The following is a 17,549-nucleotide window of genomic DNA, read 5'->3' as shown; positions in this document are numbered from 1 at the left end:
TAGCCGCACAAAATACCTTGATGGCGGTCAGAAAATTAGAGATACAAAACGAGGACAACAAATTAGTTCATGGAAGTTTAAGGAAACCTATCTGTTCATGACATAACACTGGAATGAGAAAAGAAAAAGGACATCTGGTGAGCCAGTGGGACGAAATAGATAGGAAAGTTCCACAATTATAGGATAAAACCCTAGGGTGCCCGGCATGCACACAATGAGGTTGTGTAATATAAACAGCCCAATTGCTTCTGGTAAGGGCGGTAAGGGAGAAAAACAAATCAGCCAGTCCAAAAATCTGGCCACTGGCCACAACCACAACAATAGATGTAAACTACATAACAAGTACATACAATACACCTTCAAACAACAATACTCAACCTGAACCCCCTGCAATTGAAATCATGTCAGCGGACAGCAAAATTGCCTGCCACAAGGCAGAATCTGCAAACCCTTTTTTTACCTAGAAAAACAGCTCCATATAATCTTTGTTCCACTCCCCTACCTTTTCCACACCCTCTTTCTACCACCAAATAACCCCATATGTGTTCTCCAGACTTTTTCTCCACCGCGCTATCCACAGTCGTGGTGGCTGTCCGCGGATCCAACATGGTGACCATTTTGAAAAATATGACGCACCTCATGCTTGCTTTTCACCATCCAATCAGCGGGTGCGGATGGTGTCTGTGAACATCACGCTGACCCCTGATTGGCTCAGATGTGTCCACGGACCTTGAATCGGGAAGTGAGTCTGCGACCCAGACTCAGATATCAACAAATTCTTTTTACTTACTTTTTGGGTGTTTAAAAAAAAGCTACTAGATGGTTTTACACCAAATTTACAAAAGCACACTTTTGGGACCAAGCCATCACTCCTGCCACAAATTTAGTCCAGCGGCTTGGGCTGTAGGCGTGAGGAAACATTTTTTTCTATTGTGTCTATGAGGATTTCCACAAATTTTGGGTCCCCCTACATCTTTCCCCCCCTGGACGAAACCGTACAAACCTTCACAGAATCATTTAGAGGGGGCCATATCCTTGTTTTACAAAGTTTAGTGAGGATTTGTCCAGGGGGGCGAAGTTATAAGCCACCCAAAAAGTGTTCTTTCTATGAGTTGAGAAACTTAACCATAACTAAAGTGCCGCTACCACAGGCCCTGTAATACATATATTATTCACTACTTAAAGGAACATCACATCCACCCTATGTACAGATGTAAACATCACATGTTTTTTTGTTGAAGAGTGTAAGAACCACAGAATCAATATATTTTGTCATTTATCATGGACCTTTAAATGGTGTTAAAGGCATTCATATCATCTCAACAGAGTTTGGATTTGACAACCATGTCAGTCAGGCATCCAGAGCTTCAGTATACAGCAATGGTGCTCAATTGTGTGCTTGAAATTATTATTTAACACCAACTCTTCATTGATTGGCCCTGAAGGTATGGTTTATTGATTGTTGTCCCCACCTCACGTGTAAAACACTTTATTTGAAAAATGAAGAGTCCATTATGCATTAAACACTGATTGATGCTGCTTGTTGGCCAAGCACTTACTACAAGATCCAGTCCAGATGTGGAAAAAGAGAAAACAAGAAACCAGGCCTCCTCATGCAATGCACCCCAACTGACACACATCAGACTGCACTCAGCCGTGCTACTCTTCAGGAAATAATGTGACACCATGCACTTCTAAAAACACCTCACCGTTCAGTAACTAGAAATTCCTGTTCCTGGACTTCCCCCGGTCCTCCTCTTCTTCTCCTGACTCACTCGCTGTGAGTCTCTGTGTCTTCCTCACCAGTCATCCTCATTACCCCCTTCTACTTCTTGTACAGTACCCCATTTTTTTGCTTGCTATTGTTATGCATGTTTAAATATCCCCACACTATGTTTACCTTATCTATCAATTCGCCCCCATTTCATAGGTGACATCAACTCTGCATCCATCTAAAACCCACCCAACAGACCCTCAACTACAGCACTTTATTTTGTTGCCCGCAGTCTCCTTTTGCTATAAAATAGATTGCATACGGGTCAGAAGCCAAAATGCCAGCATCACATGGATTCCAGACCTGGACACTTGGCATCCTCAGAATAAGGCTTGAAATAGTCATTAGACATATCAAATTGAATTGATTGTCTTATAAATATAAATATATATTGATAAGTCATGTTCTGAGGTGACACTAGACATGTTCTGCCCAAGCCCAACTATAAAGATTTGACCGATTGAAGATCTTACTTCTGGATCTAGCCTCTTCTGTAGTGGGCCTGTTCTCATCAATACCTCTATTGCTTTTAATCCCTGGGGTTCCTCCTTAATCACTTGTCTGGAAATCTGAATGTGTGCCAAAATGAAATCAACTAAAGTAATCATTTCAAAATGTCCCAATTGAAATTCTTCAAATGATATGGAATCCTAGCAATAACTGGAATATGACTCAACTAAATCATCATATTGTCCACCTGGCACATGGCCATACTTATCCACTGATTCAAAATATCACTTTTGGCATTTAAGAACATCACTTCCACCAAATGTTGTCAGTGTTGTCAATTACCAAAATAGCGTGTTCATTGCAGGAAGAAAAAATTCGTTATGGAGAATAACGCTTCATCAAAAAGTGCACCAAAACAATAGATGTTTGAGCTTGCATATATCTCTAATCTCCGAAATCAGCAGGCATGTTTCCCACAGTATGGTCCTTTCATTTTTTTTTTAACTCTCTAATAACCTACACCAGATTGAGTTACCCTTCTTCGAGAGGCCCATCCAAGAATGCTTCTTCTTCACATCAGCTCTGTCTGTCTAGGTGAGTTGAGATTCAAGTTTACAATCGAGTTGGGTATTCGAATGTGTTTAAACTGGAAAAGTCAGACCCACTGGGAGCTATATATTTTCCAGTGACCTAATTGCATTTTCCAGTGACCTATGAGGTCCCCTAGCTTCTCCACACTTGTCTTTATTAGTGGCTTATTATAGTGGTCCTGAAGAATTGCTAGAGTGCCAGGTAACTAAGGCACGGATATGCATAACTTAAGTAGAGGAGGACAACCACAGTTTCAATATCAGTTCAGTTTCTGTCATAGTAGGACACAGCAATTAGCCCTGTTTACATGGAATACTTTAACGGTGTACATTTTCCAGACAAGTTTGCACATTGGAAGCAGGCCTGTTAGAGCCTCAAACAATCAAACATTTCCACATGTATGTTATCATACATGTAGTAGTCTGGATTCGTTAAGGTGATAGCTTAAATAATAGGGGCATGTGAAATTCAAATTCTGCCCATGAAAATGTACCGAAATTTCAATTTCTTACATTATGAAATTGCAAAAATGCCCATTTCTTATTTGCACTTGTGAAAAATGTGCAGACACACGCGGATCATCCTTTGCTCACTGAAATGTAAATCTGCTTTATGATGTCCCCTAAAATGTACTTGAAGGTGGAAAACAACTGCTTAGAGCAAATTAAACAAATACATAAATAGCAGGTCTCTTTTCCAGCAAACGTACATCCAAATAAGTTCATTCTTGTTATTGTGTTTGCCCCGATTCCTATGTATATGGTAGCTGAGTGCTTAACTCTTGTTCACTAAAGGAGCCTGGCTGACTGATGACTTGCTTACTGAAACTGGGATTTTAGGTGCAGTGAGACTGACCAAAGAACACAAATACTTAAGCTAGGGCCACAGTGTTTCGTGTGGAAGTGGAGCACTGCAAGAGTGCAGCTAATTGTGACAAAAACAAGTTAAGACTTTATCCAATGTGTGAAACGGGGTGAATAGCAACATGTTTGGGAGAGAACAAAACATTACCCTGCTTCCACAAAGGGAAGGTCTGTGAGAGATAGTTTCCTGAATAGTACTCAAGCAACATTTATTCTACTGCATTTTTTAAATAAAATAAAATATGTTGACTGGCAAGATGAAACTTCAACTAAAATCTTTCGTTACCAATGAAAATGTTCAGCAAAGGCCAATTTAAACATGCAGAAATGGCTGTAGCTCTTTTAAGGGGCAAACTCCGTAGGTAATGAAAGCCGAGGTCCTGCTGATGGCCCCCCTAGTCCTAACTCCAACTAGAGGCTGGAATTCTGCCCAGTCCCTCTGGGACAATGCACCTATCTCAGTAGCTCTGTCAAGAGCCCCAGGGTAAAGTTACTGCCCCCAGGCTCTAAAGATGCTCAGAATTCCGCAGTGCGTGCTGCTGGGTTTATCAAATTGAGAACCATCAGGAAGATATCTCCTCTTTCTCCCCCTGGACTGAAGACAAGTAGTCACAGCCTCTACTATGGGGTTGCTTGACTACTGTAACAGGATATACTTGGACAACCTGCTTTTCAAATCCAGCGTCTCAAAGTTCTGCAGAACACAACATCATGGTTGGCGCTTGATGCTCTGTGCCGTTTTCCAACCCAGTCTATGCTATCTCAGCTTCACGGGCTCCCAGTGAATTCCTGGTTCCAATTTAAGATTTTGTGCATGACTCATCAGGCAATGCAAAGGGCTGGGGAAGAATACTTGCAGTACAAGGTGTCCTAATATTCAGCCTACGAGGATCCTCTGCTATACCTCTGCCAACCTGCTAAGAATTCCCTGTTATCAAAAGGCACGCCTGGGGGATGCGTGTTCTATTTTGGCCTCTTCCCTGTGGAACGCTCTCCCTGGGTCTCTACGGGAGACTCACGACTACGCCTGGTTTCACAGGGATCTGAAAACCTATTTGTTTTAAATGGCTCTTTCTCTGGTTGTCTTCTGGTTTCTCGGCTGTGAGCGCCTTGATGCCCTTGGACCATTGATGGCTCTTTACAAATACTCCATACATACCTGCATACATACAATGATGTTCTCAGCTTTTTCTATGAAATCCTAAGATTTGCTGAGGCTCATACAATACTAATTAAACATTGCACCTTGCAAATATCTTTCTTTCAATATAACTGAGAATTGCCACAAAAAGGAAGTTAATTTAGCAATATATATCCATCTTTATAAATGTTTGTCTCTCTGACAAATTCAATGATAACTTTGTTTTGATTAATATTTGCTATAGGCCATTGACAGTAAAGCACCCATGCTTGCTGATATTAAGACTAGTGAGTATTTTTCCTGATTTATTTTAATATGGAGGGCACTATTTTATATTCTATGTCATGACTTTGGTTTCGGAGTTGTTCCTATATAATGTTGATAATCAAAGTATCCCACTACCTCTTTCAATTCCATCAAGGCTCTGTTTGGATACCTTGTCAATAGTAGCACATTATCAGTGTAAAGTGCACACTTTTATTACCATTGGTTATATAAATTGAGGGAATCTCAGTACTGCCTAATCGTGTAAGCAAAACGCTCAATGTATAACAATTGCCAGATATATAGAGCACCATTGCGTAGTGCCTGGTAAAATGCTATCAGGCTTGGTAGGATTCTGGGATTCTAGCAGATATATCCTTGCATAGAGCTTGTATCGCAAATAAACAATTGCTTTTCATAGTCAAACCATTACAGGGTATACCACAACATATCATTATTATTTTTATTGTGAATTAGTTTAATTACAAACTTTTTACACATTTAAAACATATTCCGTCCTTTGTTAATAATCCATCATGGGGCATACACATGCCTCTAGGACACTGAGAGTGTTACAGGGAGATAGTTTCGAACAGGCCTTTTCCAGCGTCCCTTGCGATTATGGCCTGTTTGAGCCGTGACCGTCCTCTGTGTTGTTGGTATTTAGTGCCTCTTTCATTATTTCATCTAGAAGTTGATTCCTGTACATATCAGTGCCTTCTTCCTCCCACCAAGGAAGAGTAGCCACCATTCGTCTGCAGACAGTGAACTTGCCACTTTAACATATTTTGCCAAGAGCAATGATCTTACATCTATTACGGCCGGGCATTGTGTTAACATATGCTTGACTATTTCCTGATTTCCGTGCCTGTTGCATAGCCTGCATATTTCATTATTAGTCCCTCTTTTCCTGGTTGATTGTAGGTGTTCATTTGTCAGGTAGATCTTTAATCTTATACACAGGTGTTGATCACGATGATACCTACTTGGAAATTGCTGGAGGTATTCAGGGATAATATTCCTCATTCTGTGGTCTTGGACCGCTTTCTGCAATGATTTGTATTTCACTTTTTGATCTAGTGTGTTGATCCAGTCAGCTCTTCTCAGTTTCTCCTTAACTCCGCCTGTATTTGAGATCAGAGCTTCCAGAGATGAGTCCATATGTTCTAGATGATTCTTTCATTTTTCTCTCCAGTTAGTTAGCATTGCTGAGCCTTTCCCTATGCCCTCTGGTCCTAGAAGACTATAGGCAATCACAGGTTTGTCAACCAAAGGTTTTCTTAACAGCCCCAGCGATTTCCATAATATAATTGACTGTAATGATTGCAGTCATAACTCGGCTCTAATCGCTGCCATTGGAAGAGATTTTGGAAGCCTCAGAGTGATTTTCCAAAATTTGCTTTCAAGTCTGGTCCATATTTTCCACCACAAAGTCAGTATGGCCTCTCCTCCATATGTAAGGATGGGTACAACTTTGTGCAAGTAAAAAGTATGCAGCGGGGACATCGAGAATTTCCTGTATCGTGAGTGTATTATAGACCTCTGTGCTGCCAGCATGGTTACCTTATGCACCAGCTCTACTTGCCAGCCCTTTTTCCGCAAATGAAGTATTAAACAGAATTCCCAAGTATCTTATTAAATCCATTGTTTTTAGTTCCTCTTGGCCGAGTATCCATTTGAGTGGTTTACACTTCGTCGTTTTCAGTCTGTTTCCAAAAGTCATAATTTTCGATTTTTCGATATTTATGACTAGATTGTTTTTTTCCATGTAATCTTGAATGTTGTTATTGAAGCCCAATTTGTGTTTGGTCTATTACAATCAAATCATCAGCATAGACCACAGCTGATATTTTAAAATAATATAACTTTGGCAGCAAGTGCTTCTTCTGTTTTTTATTGCCTCAGGTAAGTCGGCTAAGTATAATTAAAAAATGTGCCAACAATTGGACAGCCTCACTTGACTGCTTGTTTTGTTTCAGTTGGTGCAGATAGATCTCCCTCATTGTTTATAGTACTCTCATAGTTGTGTTCTTGTGGAGTGCATCAATTACTCCTAATAGGTCTTCAGGGAATCGCCATTTGCATAATTTGGCCCACAGTTTCTGCCTGCTCATCCCGTTGAAGGCTTGTTTCAAGTTGATGGAAGCTAGAAACAATTTGCCCTTATATCTTATGGCTTCTAGTTTCAATAACAACAGGATGAATAGGTTTAGTTTGGTCCGTGGGCCTTTGGTAAACCCATTTTGTCTTGAGTCGATTGTGTTTGCTCTTTCTGCCCATTTTGTTAGTCTTATATGTAGGCTAGAAGCTAGAATTTCCCCTGCAACGTCCAAGAGGGCTATCAGCCTTTAGATGGCTGGATCTTCCCTCTGACCTTTTTTAAAAATTGATACGACGATTTCGGTCATCCATGAAGTTGGTATTTTTCCACTTTTCACGATGTTCTTATATAATTCTGTTAAGAAACCCACCCATGGCAAAACAAAAAGGTGATGGCTGGAATGTTTTGAATTACTCACAACCACGGGCACAGCTCTGGGCACCCTCCAGACCATTGTTTTTCAGCCTCCAAGCCATTACAGAAGGGGAAAAACCATATGCAAATCAGGCTAGGTCCTACCCCAGAAAAAACCCGCCCATGGCTCTGGATCTAATTTGAGTATTATATTTGTTAGACCGTCTGGCCCAGCTTGTTTCTTATTATTGCTTCGATGTGACTTGCAGGGAAATCTAGATTCCATTCTTTTATCTTACCTGGCCTTGTGCATTGCAGCTCAAGTTCCTCACTTGCAAATTCTCCTGCAAAATGGTCCACCTAACTTGCCTCCGACACCCCGTTACTTAGTCGACTCTGCTGATTCAGGGTGATGCTGTTAATGATGGTTCACATATCTCTTGTTGTTTTGTTACTCATGGCTTTTAGAATAACTTCCCCTTATTCCTGACCACGTTTTAAAAAAAAGTTAATCAGGCAATTTTTATATCGCCATTTCCTATTTTTCGCGGATTATCTTAACTCGATTTCAGCGAGTCCTATGCTATCTCTTCTCCTATGTCTTAGCTCACGTTGCAGAGCCTTTCTCTTTTCAACTACAGCGCTACTAAATATATGTCTAGGTTTTAGCAGAGGCTGTTTCAACCAAGTTTTCACTACTCGATATGTGGCCTGGAGAGGCTTGTGTGACGTGTTGGTTGCTCCACTTTGAATCAGATCAAGATATTTAGCTGTTAATACAATTATGTGTTTTTTCTCATTTTCAATTGATTTCCTTCTTGGTTTATTGTTACAGATGATGAATAAATGACTTTCGCTGTTCAATGTCTGGAAATCCAAATCATGTTAAGTTGCATTATTTTGTGTACGTAGTTTTCCGAAATGCAGATATAGTCAATTTCTTATGATTTGGGCCCATTCATCCAGGTCTTAATCCCTGGAACATCGCCCTGGGTCTGCCCATTAAGCATATAGATGTTGTGTGACTTTATTAGTTGTGTCCACCTGATTTTATTAGTTTGCAACAAGCTAGCTTCACCAGAGTGACCTAGGTTATTCACTGCGTTTTTGTCTAAGCATTTAATGTTTAAGTTGCCACAGATCAAAATCAAAGGTCTATGCAGATTACTATATGCATTGTCAATTATTTTTGCCACGCCACTTAAGAAATTGTTTGTCGTGATTTTCACTGAGTTCCAATAAAGGTTTACAATTACCACATGAGTCGACTCAGACATGTCACGCAACATATTTTCAGCATCTTTTATGATCAAGGGAAGGATGTCAATATAGATGGAATCCAAGACTGCTTCCCTAAAGCAAACAGATGCTGACAAAAATGTGAAAAAATTTGAACAGTGCTGCTTCTTTTAATTGTGAGGCAGATGGCTCAGTGTTTTGGAGAATCAAATACTAATGGAGATTGTTTCAATCTGAAGTGAGAGAAGAATCAGAAAAATGTCTAATTCTATTTATGATTTCCACCTCTTACTCTCTACCAGGATAAAGGTGCACCTATGGGTGGGAGTTAATCGCCTGTGCACATCAGAGATAACACTCGACACATGGGAATAGTGCCTCAAAGTAAACATCCTAAGGACCTTTGAGTCCTGCACAAGTTTAAAATGAAACTTCATTTCTGAAAGTATGAAGAGACCCTAATCTGTTTAAGGTTATACCATTCCAGTGGTAGGATATTGTCAATTGTTCTGAATGTCACGCTCATGAATTTCATACTGTACACCAAATGAAGTGAAGAGTCTTTTAATATGTTTTATTTCTTCAACAATGGTCAGATTATTGTACAGAGCTTAAAATAATGTATCGAACTAAAGTTATATCCGACAGTACAAAATTTAGAAAATACGTGATTCTGTTGTGTTGGTTTGAATAACATTGTTGCTTTATTCAGCCTGATTTTGTGCTGACTTTAAGTTGAGCTGTGTTTCAGCTCAGAGCCAGCTAGCCCTCCCACTTGCAAGAGTCTTCCACAAGTGAATGTTAAAAGAATACTTTAAAATTCCAAGAATATGAAATATTTGGACTTCACACATGATTAACATGTAAAGTGAACTGATGGTTGGATTGAAAAGGCATCATCAAAGAAAGTGTATCCATTAACTGGCAGCTTTTTATACTGGCATCTCATAAAAAATCAGTAATTTACTAAAGAGCTGTTTATATAACTCATATGTTAACCACAAGACTCCAAGTTGAATTACAGGACATGTGCACACATGTACATTTTACTTAGTTTAAAACAGCACGCCATTTACCATTAACAATATATGAAACAGCAAATATTATTCATAATTCTGAAACTACAAGACCTACAAACACAAACTTAATGTGACTTGAAGATCAGAAACTCTTCATTAATTTAACAACAAACTCACAATTTTTCAAAAATCAGAAATTATTAAAATTAGAAAACTGCATAACTTTTTGAAGCTATATGTCTAAAGGTTATGCCATATATTCAAGCATGTGCATGCAAGCACAGATTCGAATAATTTTGATTTTGTTAACTTAGCATTTTGCTGCCCTGAATTATGGAAGTCAAACAGTTTAGCAAGTTTTGTGTACAAGTGAAATATCCCCCTCCTTTTTTCTAATTACAAATTCAGAAATATGACTACCCAATGAAGAGAGTTTATGATTGTTGGGTAAACGAATGCAAGTATTAGGCCAATCAAATCATGGGACCTAATTATGACATAAACATGGATATTTGGGAAACTTTAAAAATAGTGTGATCACAGAGGAAAGCAGTCTGACATTGGAAAAAGTTGCAGGAAAGATCATCCATTTTATGAATAACAACACGTTGTTGCCCAACTGGAACAGTGCTAGGCTGGGAATATCTGGAAATGAGGAGCTTTGTCCAGAATAAAGCCAGAGGGGACCAGTGATCAGGGTAGACAAGATGTCTAACTGATGGTTGTTCCATGAACCAAAATAGTTATCCCAAATTAAGTATACAATTCCCCTAAAGCAAATCAGATGTGCCCTTCAGCCTCTTCCATGCTAAGTCGCGGGAGTGCATATTCTGGAAGGGCTAGTGGGTGCTAATTCCCAACAGAATACAGAAATAGTGTGATGTGAAATGCATATTGATCATCTCTAGAGTCAAGTGCCAAGTTAGATTGTCTTTCAAGAAAACTGATTGCAATGTGCTGTCATTTTACTGTCAAAATTACTTCAATTCTGTGCATTCAGCGTGCCACTCATTAAAAATTATAATCTCATTAAATTGTACCCAATGTGTTTTCATAGAAATAGTTAACATTGGGCTATAATATGAAGACATCCATAGCAAAGCCAAATTAGGATATTGTAGGGGAGGACTGGTCCAAGACGACCCCCCTCGCCTGCACTTTCTCCCCAGGTGAGGACTATGGCTCTCTTGGGCGTCTCCTCATGCCACCCGGGCCCAGGTGGTAGGGGGCTCACCCACTGGAGACATTGCCCGCACGTATTAATTGCCCACGCGTATTAAAATTCAGCTAGGCCTAGACACCATTTTGTCTGGTAAAGATGGTGTGAGCTCAGCGCACTGTAGCGCGGCCCCCACCCTCGGAGGGTTTCAGTCATCCTTGTTGCCGCAGCACCCTGGTAGATCCGCTGCGAGCCCGTTCCCACGAACCAGAAGGACATGAGCCAGTGTAATGCACTAACATTGTAACAGTCACCTTCCGCAGTGTATCGTATCATCGCTCCCAGCATGACCCGGCCAGCAGGCTTAGGCAAAATAAAATGAACAGTAAAATGGTCGTCACAGGCTTGACAATCCTCGTATATTAATGTTTAAACTACTTGCAAAGGATGCTTTCCTCTCATAAAATCCCTTATATTATAAAAGCCTGTAAGATGTATAATTAAAAGAGACCATGCCCCCATGATATAAGCAACGATAAGCATATACCATTGCAGTTGGATGCTAATAATAAAGGAACGCACCAAGAATCTATTTGTTACGCGTATTACTGAGATACTTACACCCCATGGGCTCGCGCCATAACTGAACTAATGCTGCTAGAATACACGAGAAAGCGAATGTAACCAGACTGTGGAACTCAGGTGAAGAATGCGCAAGAAATACACTTGTATTGTGTGTATGTCTAAGCTTCTTATGTGCCACCACCGTCACGTACCGTGGCGAGTCATTTCCTATGTATTCCACCAACCCGACTACTACCTCACTTACTGTATATGTATATATGCTTACAATTAAATACTGTAGTTGATAAAATATAAGTGTACGAATACGGTGTACAGACTGGGTATAATCGAGACACATCCAGCAAAGTTGAAATGCATGTTCTAAAAGGATTTGAATAAGTATTATAGAATGTTCAAATGTTTGATGTTTATACCTAACTCAGCAACACACGAGGGAGATACCTTTGTGAAATACTTGCAAGGCCATTCCCCCTCCCACCCTGTGAGGGCTGCCAAAAGCATGAGAGCAGAGACCGCGCCGCGCTGCTTTACCTCCCCCAACCAGACTGGAGCCGCTTCAAAGATTTGTAACCCCCTCTGTAGCACCCAAGGCCACCACCCGCCACCTGCATTATTTACAGCACAGCAGTAAACCTCTGCCTGAACGTACGCGCCCCCTCGTAAACCTCACAACCCACCGGACTACCTCAGACTTATGGCCCTGTGCAATAAAGACACCCAACACTTTGACAACACACAGCGGAACATCCATAACAACTTCTAACAAGGCAGAAAGACATGTACCGCCCGTGCCAGGCCCTGAAGCTTAGCCCCTCGACCTATGGCCCCGGTCAACAGGACACTGGTAACCATGCCCTGACGTATTGCCTCCAGTCCCCTCACAAGGTGCATTCCTCCTGTGTTGCATTAACCTGTTGTATAACCTATTGTAAGATTTACTGAAGAAGATAATGCTAAAAATGCTCGAATGACTGCGGTGTGCATGGCATAGGGATAATAAGTCAGGAAGAGACATTCATCTCTGCCACTGGCCACGATGGCCCCACAACACCGCCTGGATGAACTCCGCCACCCGGCCAGGCCCAGCCCAACCCACGAGGCTGCCCAATGACGTCTTCCAGCCAAAGCCAACCACATCACAGCAGCACCTATAGTTAGTCGTCGCCACCCAATCCCCATGAATTTGTGCCCCCTATAGTGTGTAGGTTCTTATGACGATTTTTGTAAATATATACGCCTGTCTTTGCTATTGTCAGACGGAGCGCTCTCGGAGTTTGCAGAGTTCTTTGCATGCCCTATTCTGATTGATAAACTCCCATTTACGCTCACCCGCACTCTGTCTTGGCCTTATTCCCATTTTGGGAGAGTCTTTCATTGTCTCTCATTGCGGGGAGGATCGTGCTGTTTGGGGACGCTTGCCTTCAGTGGTGACCCCGACGTGATTTTATTTCTTCCTAAACTCATTATAACCGTCCCCTTTTGGCACGAGAATCTCCGGTCGAAAAGGGATACGCACGGTGAGCCGGCTCCGGGAGGCTGCCCGCCAACGGCGACCGGTACACTAAGAAGTGCGCACTCAATGAGAAAGGGTACGGGATCCCGATTGGAAAAAAATCCCCTTTGAGTGCCGCTCGCCGGAGCCGGGGCTGACCGTTGAGTTACCGGCGACACTGCCTGGACGGACCCAGTTTCGGAGACTATCGGTTCAAGACGGGCACGTGAGTACTGAGTGTGAGCGATTGTAAAGGGAGCGGGGAGAGAAGGGTAGGACAGGGAACGAGAAGGGGGTACGAAGATATACTAAGGATTACTCTAAAATTTTTCCTTTCTTTTTCTTTGCATATGGCCATTAGGATTACGAGGTGAAAAAAGAGATAGAAGTGACGGGAACCTAGCTCCGAAAGGGGGTGGAAGGCGGCGCCGCATAGTGCTATATTGACTAGTGCTGGGAATATATGACGAAGTGAAATACAAGATAAAAGTGTTCAGCAAAAGGGGGCACTGAGAATATATATTAGTGATCGCTACTACTTCTTTTTCTTTTTCTTTAGGGGTAGGGGGAGAATAAACACGGAATTAGCACAAACTTGGGAGAAAAGTAAAAGAACAAGGGTCCTACTAGAGGGGGGAGAGAAGGTTAAAACCTATAAATATATGCATATGTGCTAAGCAAGATAAACAGGGACAGCCGGCTAGGGAGGAAAGGGAGGGCAGCGTGAGTGGTGTACGGAGTGTTGCCAAGAGGTGTGTGCACCTCGTATGTGTCAAGGGACGACTTTGATGTTGCGAATGTGTAAAACGGCTATAAATGTATAATTGTCAAATGGTCATGGTAAGTGTGACCGGATAAAAACTCTTTTTGAAGCAACGCTGAGACAGTGACGTGAGTGGGTACCTTTTGAGTTCCGGGTTGATAGTGTCAAAATAATTGATGGATTGCTCTTGTATGTGTCCCCCGAAGAGAACAAAGTAGAAATTGTGTACAGACAGTTTTTGTATTGGACAATTAAGGGAGGGAGAGCCCAACCGAGCATAACACTGGATGTGAAGTAGAATACAAAAAACGATATCGATACTACAGTAACATTGGAGTTGCAGACATACAGAGACACATAAGCACTAGGAGGGCACACAGAGATGGGGCCTGAAACACCATTATCACATATTTGTAAAAGCCTTCCAGGGCACGCGGAGCGGATTAAGAAATACCACGACCAATGGGTAACCGAGCTGAAAGGAGAGGGGCTACCCCAGATATGGCCAGAGGGAGGGTCATTTGACAAAAGCGTTCTAGATATGGTGATGACATGCATTTTCTTGAAGTACCGAGGGAAACAGCTGCAGAATAGGAGGGAAATATTAGATCTTTGGCGGTTATTCGAAGAGGTGCCACCGCCTAAAGCGCCAGCACCAAATCCTGATCTCCCGTCTACTACAGACAATCCACTGGTGTTACAGAAAGATATCAAAGAATTGCCAGGTGTCACACCACCAGTAGAGGTAATAAGTTTATACCCGATATTAAAGAAACCTGTACCCGCAGAAGGATACAGTGATCCAACGTATGTACCTCCCCCGACAACTACCACACCCCACCGGCCCACTGCACCCCCACCTTATGAAAGTACAAGGGAGCGAGGCCAGGCGGGTACACAAAGGGTGGACATAGAGAAACTCACAGATGATCTAGAATCAAGACTGTCGATAGCAAAAGATGAGCTCTCGAGGATAAAAAACATATGCGAACGGACAACACTGGATACAACTAGAGCTGGACGTACGTCTAGAGCATCGGAGGAAAGCAGAAGGCCCGAAGAGGGGTGGAAAAAGGGTGAGATCCTGTTTAGGATTGAGGAAGAACCAACGCGAATAATAGAAGTAGGGACCCGAGAGGAAGATGGTGGTAACGAAGAAAGGCTTGGGGGACTTAGAGAAGAATTACTATGTGATATTAGAGAAGAGCTAGACGAAAGCGACAGATTGAGTATGGCAATAGGAGGGGGAAGCGAGGGAGAGGAAGGTGCATGCTCTATGAGAACCCTAGATGATGAGTGGTCGGGACGACTAAGGAACAGAGTGGGGAAAATGGCATCAATGGGAACATCAGCAGCCAAAACGGGTCCGGATGCAACAACGAAAGGAAAGCTACAGCTCCCGTTGATACATAGGGGAGGAGGAAGACCTAACTATATCCCATGGGCACAGATGGATAAAGCTAATTTATTAAAGCTATTGCCCCCATTATCAGGAGGGGCTAGTAAGTGGATATACGCCTTCGAAAAACATACAGCTGGGGTACCCCTAGCTGTAGGAGATGTGAAAAGTCTGCTCGTATCAGCGGTGGGCGACCAGGCTGAAAGAGTATGGGTTAAAGCCGGTTTCCGGGGAGTAACATTAGATTGCGACCGCCATGATGGGGCCTCCTTTAACACAGTGCGTGCTAGGGTGTGGGACGCCTTACGCGAAACATTTCCAGACACACCTGACTTCTGTGATGCAGTGTGCCATGAATGACGGGGAGGAGGCTATGGATTACATTTTTCGGGTCCAAGAGATGTGGAGAGCGGAAACGGGCACGCCCTGGTATCAATCGACATCTTTATTTTACTTCATTATAAAAAGGGGGCTCCCAAAGGAAGTGCAGAAGGCGCTTGACAAAATAGCAGGTATAGAAGCAAAGGGGTGGCCGGAAATTCAGAGCATAATAGTACACCATTGTAAGCGAATAAAGGAGAGGGAGAAGGAGGTGGCGCAGAAAAGATTGGCAGACGAGGCGAAGTTGGTGCAGACAAAGTTAGTAAAGGTTGCAGCAGCAGTAGCCGCGCTCCCACACAGCAGGGAGGGGGAAGATGAGGAGGAGGGGCTGATAGCAATACAAGGAAGGATGGCAACTAATTGGGCGGGAACAGGACAGCGGCAGTGGAACGAGCAGGAGCAGGGTGGAGGTCCGCAGTGGCAAGAGTGGACCCCTCGAGGGGGACGAGGTGGGTACAGGAGCAGAAGAGGAGGTGGACCACAGGGGTACGGAGGAATGGGAGGAAGTGGATGGCAGGGTCCCCGGGGCCCCCAGGGGAGTTGCTGGAACTGTGGGCGATGGGGACATTATTCCAGGGAGTGCAGAAGTAGACAAAACAACGGGTTCCAGGAGGTGGAACAGTATGGCCATCCCCACCCGGGAAGCCCATATGGCCTTCCGATGGGACAACAGCAACTGAGAGACCCAAGCCAGGGTAACACGAGCCAGCAACAGGGACCCCAATACAGAACACAGAACCACCCACAAAACATGCCTAACAACGACAGCATGCAATATACACTAGGCAACCCTTTCGCGACAGCAGCTAACGGGGCCCCCGCACCAGCACCTTATAACAGCATGTCAGTGGTCTCAGGTAACGTATTTAATGAAGGGGGGACCATGAGACACCCCGCATAGGACAGCCCACAGAGAACACTTGCGTGTCCAGTTCTATCTACCACCCACAGTGCAGCAGAGGAACCATTGGTGGGGGCGCAGATAGGAGACAGGCAATTTATATTCATGGTTGATTCGGGAGCGGAGAAATCATGTGTCAGAGAGGGCCGATTCCCGTTATCTAACAGGAAGTTAGAGACGCAGGGGTTCTCTGGGGCTGTAATTGAAGTTCCTTACACAGAAGCTTTGGATGTAACCATAGGGGGCAAGACCGTAAAAGCACCCTTACTGTATTACGAACAGTCCCCGATAAATTTGCTGGGGAGGGATCTCATGAGCAAACTTAACATGACCATATCATTTACCGAAGGAGGAATAGTGTGTTCTACACCCGGGATATGTCCCTTGCGTGCAATGTTGGTAGTGCAAGCCTACACAACCACACAGGAAATACGAGGGCTGCCACAAAAGGAAGAGATGTTTATTGCAGGGCTAAAGACTTTGGCCCTCATAGTCCCAGAGCTAAAAAACATGGATTGGAGGATTCCAGCAGAATTCCTCTTCCGCCCCATAGTGTGTCCGAATGCAACACCAGGATCAGTGGTGTCGTTGGATTTGCACGCTGTGCAGGTATCAACGAAACGGATCGCTGTGATTGGAATGGACAGAGAAGGATGTGAGTGGCGCACCGTACTGTGTACAAACGCCAACCTTGCCCTACGCGAGGTAACAGATGAGGATCTCTTTTCAGACACAGAAGTAGATGGTGAGATAGTAATGGAAATAGCGATGCCCTGTGACATTTTGATCCAAGCAAGAGAGATCCCCGTCCAATTGATGGCAGTGGTAGGAACACCACCGTCATTTTTTGATGACGACATGAGGCTAGTACCAAACAATTTATGGACAACAGGCCCACATGATGTAGGGCTGTTGCATGGAGTACAACCTGTGAGAATAAACCTAAAACAAGGAGCTATCTTACCAAGAGTTAAACAGTATCCATTGTCCCGTGAAGCTGAAGAAGGGATAAAAGAGACGATAAATGCACTACTAGTACAAGGAATAATAGTGCCTTCAAACTCCCCATGTAA

This window comes from Ambystoma mexicanum, chromosome 8 (assembly GCF_040938575.1).
Source record: "Ambystoma mexicanum isolate Mex_15411 chromosome 8, UKY_AmexF1_1, whole genome shotgun sequence".
In the NCBI taxonomy this organism is placed as follows: Eukaryota; Metazoa; Chordata; class Amphibia; order Caudata; family Ambystomatidae; genus Ambystoma; species Ambystoma mexicanum.
This window is presented reverse-complemented; position numbering follows the sequence as displayed.